This window comes from Odontomachus brunneus, unplaced genomic scaffold, assembly GCF_010583005.1.
Source record: "Odontomachus brunneus isolate Ranch 3 - 2012 unplaced genomic scaffold, Obru_v1 Obru_scaffold_049, whole genome shotgun sequence".
Lineage (NCBI taxonomy): Eukaryota > Metazoa > Arthropoda > Insecta > Hymenoptera > Formicidae > Odontomachus > Odontomachus brunneus.
Window position 1 is genome coordinate 2,159,293 of NW_022639499.1, and position 7,457 is coordinate 2,166,749.

Here is a 7,457-nt window from a genome sequence, read left to right on the forward strand (position 1 = left end):
TACATCATTATTTTAAGAAAACTAGACTAGATTCCGATTAAATTCTAATAAATTTTCTATTTGGTGTAAATTTGATATATCTTTATGATATTAAATAGGGAATTCCATTTTGTGGCACAAATTATTGTACTCAATACAGTATAATATAAAAAAATAAGATATTTTATAACACTTTGAATATTTTACTGAATAATAAAACTATTTAGGAAGTCAACATATGTTTCGTTAAATTCTAATATAAAATTCTAATATAAAATGAAAAAAAATTTCTAGAAACAATAATGGAAAAACTTCGAGTTTCCCACACGGAGAGGAAAGTTTGGTTGTAATAAACGAATCAACGTGTTTTTTGAAAGAAACGGAATTTCTAGTTCCTAGAATCAAATTTAGGTCATAAGAACCGTAGACAGAAATTCTGTGGTCTTCAATAAAACCGTGCTAGTTCGTTCATTTAAACCAAACTTTACGTTAAAACAACCAAATCTTTTTCTCTTTGAATCATTGCACTTCTAAGACTTTATTTTAAGAAATCGGAATGGATTCCAATTAGATACCCAGAAATTTTCTGTATAAACTATAACGCAAGAGGAAGATGACACGTAGGCTTATTTGAAGATAAGTCACTCGCGTTGCGGTGTGCCAGCGGGAGTACTTCATAAACATTTCAATTTGATCGTTTTAAAAATCCCTTTCGTCTTTCGCTGAAAGCTATAAAACTTTTACGTTCGTTCCGAGAAAATCAAACATTCGAACGAACCAACCGCGCGCCTTTCGCGATGATGGAGGAAAAGCGAGATTACGCGTTTGAAACACAGGATAAACTCTTTACCGATATTAATTGGAAAAATCGAGCTTCTGTCAATTAACAATTTTCTCTTTAATCAGGCCATTTCCATTATCTCGCTGCACGCAACAGCAGCATTATGATTTCCAGATAAACGCCGTCACTGCGTGCGCACTCGTACGTTATTTTCCAATCTTTATTATGCAGGTAACCGGAGTAATGGAATTAAAGGGAGAAACGAGCTTGATGATTGCAAAATTAAACTCAAGTAACAGCCCAGCAAGATAACGCAAAAGGATTCGCTGTTCGTGAAAGGATAACGATGTAGAAGAAAGTGAAAGTATACAAATGCCTGAATACTGATAACATTAGTAACATTAACACAGGTTCTGTACATTTTTATTGTTTTCTGTACATTCTTATTGCCTTTAAATGTGAATATTTAAACTTTCTATATAGAATATATACAGGGTGTCTGACAGTTGTTGACACACCGATCTGTGTGCAGGTAAAACTCATCAAAATAAATACAAAATTCCTGTATCATTTCGCAAATAACCAGATGAAATTTTGAATTATTAATTAGAATTAAGGAGAATTGGCGAATAATCATTCGCAATATAAGTAGATAAGTTATGATAGCGACATCTACCTTCGTGTACTTGTATATTGAGCCAAATTGGACAAAAAAATTCTCTACCATTTTGCGAATGACCGCGTGGATTTTTAGTTATTAATTAAAGAAGATTGAGACATTATCACGCACAGTCATGCATTAATTTCCCTTAATTAATAACTAAAAATCCATGTGTTCATTTGCATATTAGAGGACTTTTTGGTCTATTTTGACTTAATAAATGAGTACACGGTGCGCACAACAAAGTCAAATAAAATTTCATGTTTCAAAAAAGCTACAGTCGCAAAACATGAGCCGATTTCCATGTCTTTTTTTTTTTTTAATGAAAACTAATGAGACTTAGAGTAAACTTGTCGAGTCAGATTTTTATCTCTTGCTTCCTTTCTTCTAAATTTGAATAAGAAAAGATTTCTCTTCTTCCCCATTCTTCTAAATTTACTTGAAAAAGTTTTAAATTTAACTTATTTCTGTCTGATTTAGAAAAAGAGAAGCAAAATATGAAAAACTGATTCGACGAAATTGTATCAAATTTCGTTAGAATTCATTGAAACAAAAAAAGTACCGAAATTAGTTCAAATTTCGAAGCTATGTGGCCCTTCTGAAACAAAAAATTTCATTAAACTCCACTGCAGCGGCGGCAAACGTCGCCATTACAGTTCATTCATCGTATCGCGCATAATCATTCACCAATCTTCTTTAATTAATGACTCTAAATTTTACGTAGTTGTTCACGAAATGGCAAAGGACTTTTGTGTTCAGTTTGATGAATTCTACCTGCACACAACGGGTGTGCCAATAATTGCCAGATATTCTACGTTAAACGTTTAAATATTCGTATATAAAAACCAAAATGATAAAAATGCTCAAAATCAAATACCAATGTTATTAGTGCCCAGACATCTTAGTACTTTTACCTTAACCCTTAGGCTACGGCGTTTTTTATCAACGTTAATTAGGCGTGAAGTCCTCGACTGACCTCATTTTATTTTTATTAAATAAGGAAAAAATATGATAAAAATTAAGTAATATTAAAGTAGAGTGTTTAATTTAAAATTATGTTTAATTTAAATGAAAATTAAATAAATTAAATAAAATTAATTAATTAAATTAATTTAATTAATTTAATTAAATAAAATTAAATAAAGTGTTTGTAATCTATAGTTTAATAGAATGCTCAATAATAAAGTAATAAAAATAAAATTTAATAGCAAAACTTTTTCTCAAAAAAAAAAAAAAAATATATATTGTAATTATTTTTGAGGTTCTCTCGAGACTCCATAGCTTAAGGGTTAAGCGTGAAGATTTCTAGCACACCGGTTAGAAATACCAGGAGATTTTCACGGCTATCCGCACCGCCGTCCTTCGCGCGTTCGGTTCTCGCATTGGCTCCTGGTTTACTTAAGTTTGAAGGAGGATTGATCCCTCTTCCTTCTCTTCTGCTCCTTCTTTTCTTCTACGGAATTTTTCATTCCTTTTGGGACGCGTTACCGCGAGGATTTGATCCTTCATACGTGGCGGGCTTGTACAGCGAAGAAAGGATTTCGTTGTCGAGACGGAAATTTGGTACACTGGGTCATAATTTGATCAAAACGGGATCAACCAAACGTTCGTAACCGAGAACATTTAATTGCCGCTATGTGACTGTGCGTCCTACTTTCTCAATAAGGCCCGATCTACAATAGATGGAGTAAGAAGTAGGAATAGGAGTAAAACGAAATGGAAATAATTTATATAAATAATTTATATAAATAATTTATATAAATAATTTATTTCGCTTAGACCCGATCTACAATAAAGTTTGCTCGTCTACATCACATGGAGTAAGCCTGAATTAAGTAGTAAGAGCTGAAGTAAGGGAGTAAGCGAATAAATTATTTTCATTTCGTCTCATACTCTTACTCCTACTCCTTACTCCATCTATTGTAGATCGGGCCTAATGCGTGCGTGTACTCGACGCAAGTGGAGGACGCGGTAAAGCGTCGATCATAAGGTGATACGTACGAAATATTTCAGTTCCAAATAAAGGAATAATTGTTTCAGTATACGCAACGCGCTGCACCGCGAAACGACGAAGCCGTAAACGAGAACGATCAGCGAATTCGCATCTCGCAGCCAACTTTTGTCAATTAGCAATCAACTGAGATAAAAAGCGCCGATAATGGTGCTCCAAGGCAATTCTCCGAGACGCCCACGTACAAGTTTAACGATTATTGTCTCGGGCACGTAGCAGCGCCGTCGCGCTACTTTCTAACGGCATTCCGGATTGTCCTGAGACCGGGCTCGGCCCCATCGATGCGCCTAACGACTATCGAGTTGGAAGCGAAAGCTCGTTTGCCGTATTATACGATCCGTGGATCTTTTATTCTGGCGTGGCGCGCGCGCGCGCCAATAAAATCGACGCGTGAGAGTGCAAAACGCGTAACCGATCGAAACGCGTAAACTCGTGATGCGCATCGTTTTGTCGTTAATACAATAACGGCAAAAATGAAATTTTAATTCCCCATTTTAATGAGCACTACGATGGCTAATGAATCACTCGGCGAATATTCAGAAAGAATCGACCGATGTTTTATTATTTAACGGATACCTCGGAGCAAATGCATGCGTGAGCGCATGAGCGCGCCATTAATTACTTTCTCTCATCGGAAATCAATGCGATTTACGTCTAAACGTGCACAGCGCGCGATATGACGCTTTGTTGCGCGTCCAAATTGGACACTCACCATTTGCCGTTGATACGCCACGACGTACGGCGTCCAGCTTCCTCAGCATCCGAGCCTCCGAGAAGCGTCCAGCCAATCTCCCACGTCGATCACTTTTCGTCCGCTTCGTTCACCTGACTGCGCTGCACCAATGCGCTGTACTTCGTTGCACACACGGCCGCGATAACTCTTTAACGGCGCTCAACGTTTAACGATTTCGTGATACGCGCCGGATGAATTACTCGGCAATATGTCCGCGAGTCGTACGCGGAAAAATCGCGAATTGCACGCGAAAAAATCGTGACGTTTGCGAGAAGGAAAAAATATCCGGTTTCGTGAATGATTATTAAAAAAAGAACAAAATACGGGGTTCTCGTTTCGCGAGGATTATAATTCCAAAAAAAGATTATTTATAAATATTCACTTCGAATTTGGCGGTATAAATCGTCACGTATGAAAGATTTAGGAGATCGATATAATCGCGACGATATCGCGAAATTTATTACGATTGCAGTAAATGTTCGCGAATTCCGCGTGTATGACGTAATGACGTAATTATGATGCGCACTTTATGTTGCTTGAGACAATCAGGAGATCGCATGGTTCCGAAAAATTTTGTATCTCGAGTCAGATATAATAAGTGCCAAAAGTTCACATAAGGAGGAAAGTTTGTAGTGAAAATTACTGTGAAATTTTGTAAACGAGAAATAGATCAGTATCTTGCAATAATTGTATGATTATCATTTTATTTTTTATACTATTTATATATTCTAGGAACTATAACGTGCTATTAAAAAATTTGCTGTTTTTGGCGAAATTTACTATATGTTTCTTACTCAAGCTAGACCTTTTATTGACCTTTTATTTCTATTCCTGCACTACTGGAAACATAATAAAGTTGAACAAAATTTTATATAGAAAGAAACTACAATATTTCCTCCGTGTGTAAGTAAGTTTATTGAAGGTTGAAGATAAAGAGATTAGAAGAAAAATCAGGAGCTTTTAAAAAGAGATATTCAGCAATTCGAATATCCTCTGGATAAGATGGATATTTTGAGATCGCCTGATTATTTCCAACCGTGTAACATGATGAGAACAGTACAAACATGTACATTCGATTTCAGTACGACTCAAACTCAAGTATAATATACCGTCTTCCGCACTGCATCCAAAAAAGTGTTCAAAGAGTACTGAATCAAATGTACATGCAAAATCCAACATGTAAAAATTCACGAGGTAGTCCGAGTCCAAATTTTGCCTTTGCATCAATCCCGTAAAATTTGGAACGTTGGAGATCCTGATAGAATCCGAGGATTCAGGAGAAATGAAAGAGCACGAACTTGAAATCTCGACTCGGGTTGTAAATCGCATTGATTCCGATAAGATTTCACGAACATCCACCACCGAAAAACCACATCACCTGTATACCCATTTTTCTGACTCACCGAGAGACCAGGAACCTCAGGGCCGGCCACGTTCTGCTACAGTTCTGCAAGCAAAAATATAGATTCGTTGATTAAATATGAGAAATTCAACAGAATTTCGTGAGAGAAACACGCGTTGACCCTCCGCGATCGTTGCGACTCAATGATCTTCCTTCCGCAACTAGCACGTTGCGGTTCTCGATCGTGAAGTTTAATGCGAAAGTATATGAGGTCGGTAAGCCTTACCTTCGAGCCGACCCTGCTCGGCCCGAACCGGCTCCTTCGGTATTGCGTCAGCATCCGCCGGAACCGCATCCTCCGTACCTGCATCAGCCGCGTGGCCGTGAGATCTCCGTCGGATCTGAAACAAAAAACAGTTTTCCCGATTAGTTGCAGCGGTGGAGAGAGGTTGCTCGGCGAAGACCACACTGAGAGAGAAAATGGTTGATCTAACCAAGATTACAGTTATTTTTGGCTCCAACTAGAGACCTTTGAATCAGAATCTGGCCATCACTGCGGTTTTGTTAAAATCTTATGAGAGAGAAGAACATATTTTCAATCTCTCTCTTTGTCTATCTCTCCTTAGTCTAGCCTGACTTACTGCGATGGGAGTACTGCGATTGAATATTGTGTGGGATTTGACAAAACATGGCGAACCAAAAAATTGGCTGTCTTATGGCCAGACTCTGATTCAAGGATCTCTAGTCCCAAAAATATCCTTTGGATGTTCTAACCATATACTTCTTCATATAACTAGATTGCTAACTCCCTTATATATGGTACCAAAAAATGGAGTCTGAAAAGTATGTATCAGATATGAGAAGTAAACGCATACGTGACGTAAGTATTGGGTTAATCCATGAATTTGTGCGGATTTTTCAACAAAATTGAAATGCATTTTACTTTTAAAGCCAATTTTAATAGATAATATATGCGCTATTCTGTCCGACAATCTTTTGCCATCTTTCACGCAATTTCATGATTCTTCGTCCTCGTAAAACTCTTGTACTTTTCCGGCGAAGGAACGTTCCAAGTGATTTTTAGCATCTTTTAGAGAGGCAAAGTTTCTAGAGAAGCATCGTCAAGAGAGTTTTGTGCGTAATGAGCGAAACAGGTGATAATCGGAGGGAGAGTAAAGTCGAGTGAACATAGTTTATAGTACAAGAGAAACACTTCAGTCAAACTCTAACAATTGTTAGTGAAAGTAGAAAGTAAAAAAGCATAATGCACCGGTAAAACTTATTACTGCCTTCCATTTTCAAGCCGCAGCAAAGATAACTACTTCTTCAAACACTATCATTTACACCGCGAAATATGTTCTGAAATATCAGGTATCAAAGCATGTACATAGATAACCATATGAAATTATTCTCTTAATACTAATATGCGAATGTCAACTAGATAAAAATTCGCACGAATTTATGGATCAATAGTATAGAAGAGAAGATAGTAGATATGTAACATGGCCGATGCTTACACATGTGCCTTCGACCGATCAGGCGTGACTATTCAGTACACACATCACCAATCATCTCACCACACACTACTCACATGACGCATGAGTTTATATATGTACATGAGTACATATTTTTCGGAACTATACATATATTTCACTCAAGTATAAGCGATTTAGTAATGCATAGAAATCTGTCGTTCCAACACGAAAATAGTAATAGTAATATGCATATAAGATTATTATCGCTAATAATGTGACAGAATTTAATGAGAGAGACACTAGTTTTCTCGACTACAATTTAGAAAAATCATTTCTCCATGTGATAGTTACAAATACCAAACATTTTTTTTCTCAATCTCATTTGCAATTGAGAGCATGAAAAATTTATGATTCGTCTGCGGAATATGTTCCCTTTGAATTTGAATAAAAATGGAACGTGGCAGTCACCTTTGAG

At 36.8% G+C, this 7,457-nt stretch overlaps 1 long non-coding RNA gene across 1 annotated transcript in view; it reads right to left on the reverse strand.

Annotated features, from left to right (window-relative positions):
* Positions 1-5,596: 5,596 nt before the first annotated feature.
* LOC116845127 overlaps positions 5,597-7,457 on the reverse strand; it is a 1,993-nt gene continuing 132 nt past the window's right edge. The window contains exons 1-3 of the long non-coding RNA XR_004378194.1: positions 7,451-7,457; positions 5,794-5,908; positions 5,597-5,612 (exon numbers count right to left, since the gene is read on the reverse strand). The exon at positions 7,451-7,457 is cut by the window's right edge and continues 132 nt beyond it. This is a non-coding gene — a long non-coding RNA (uncharacterized LOC116845127). The remainder of the gene's footprint in view (positions 5,613-5,793; positions 5,909-7,450) is intronic.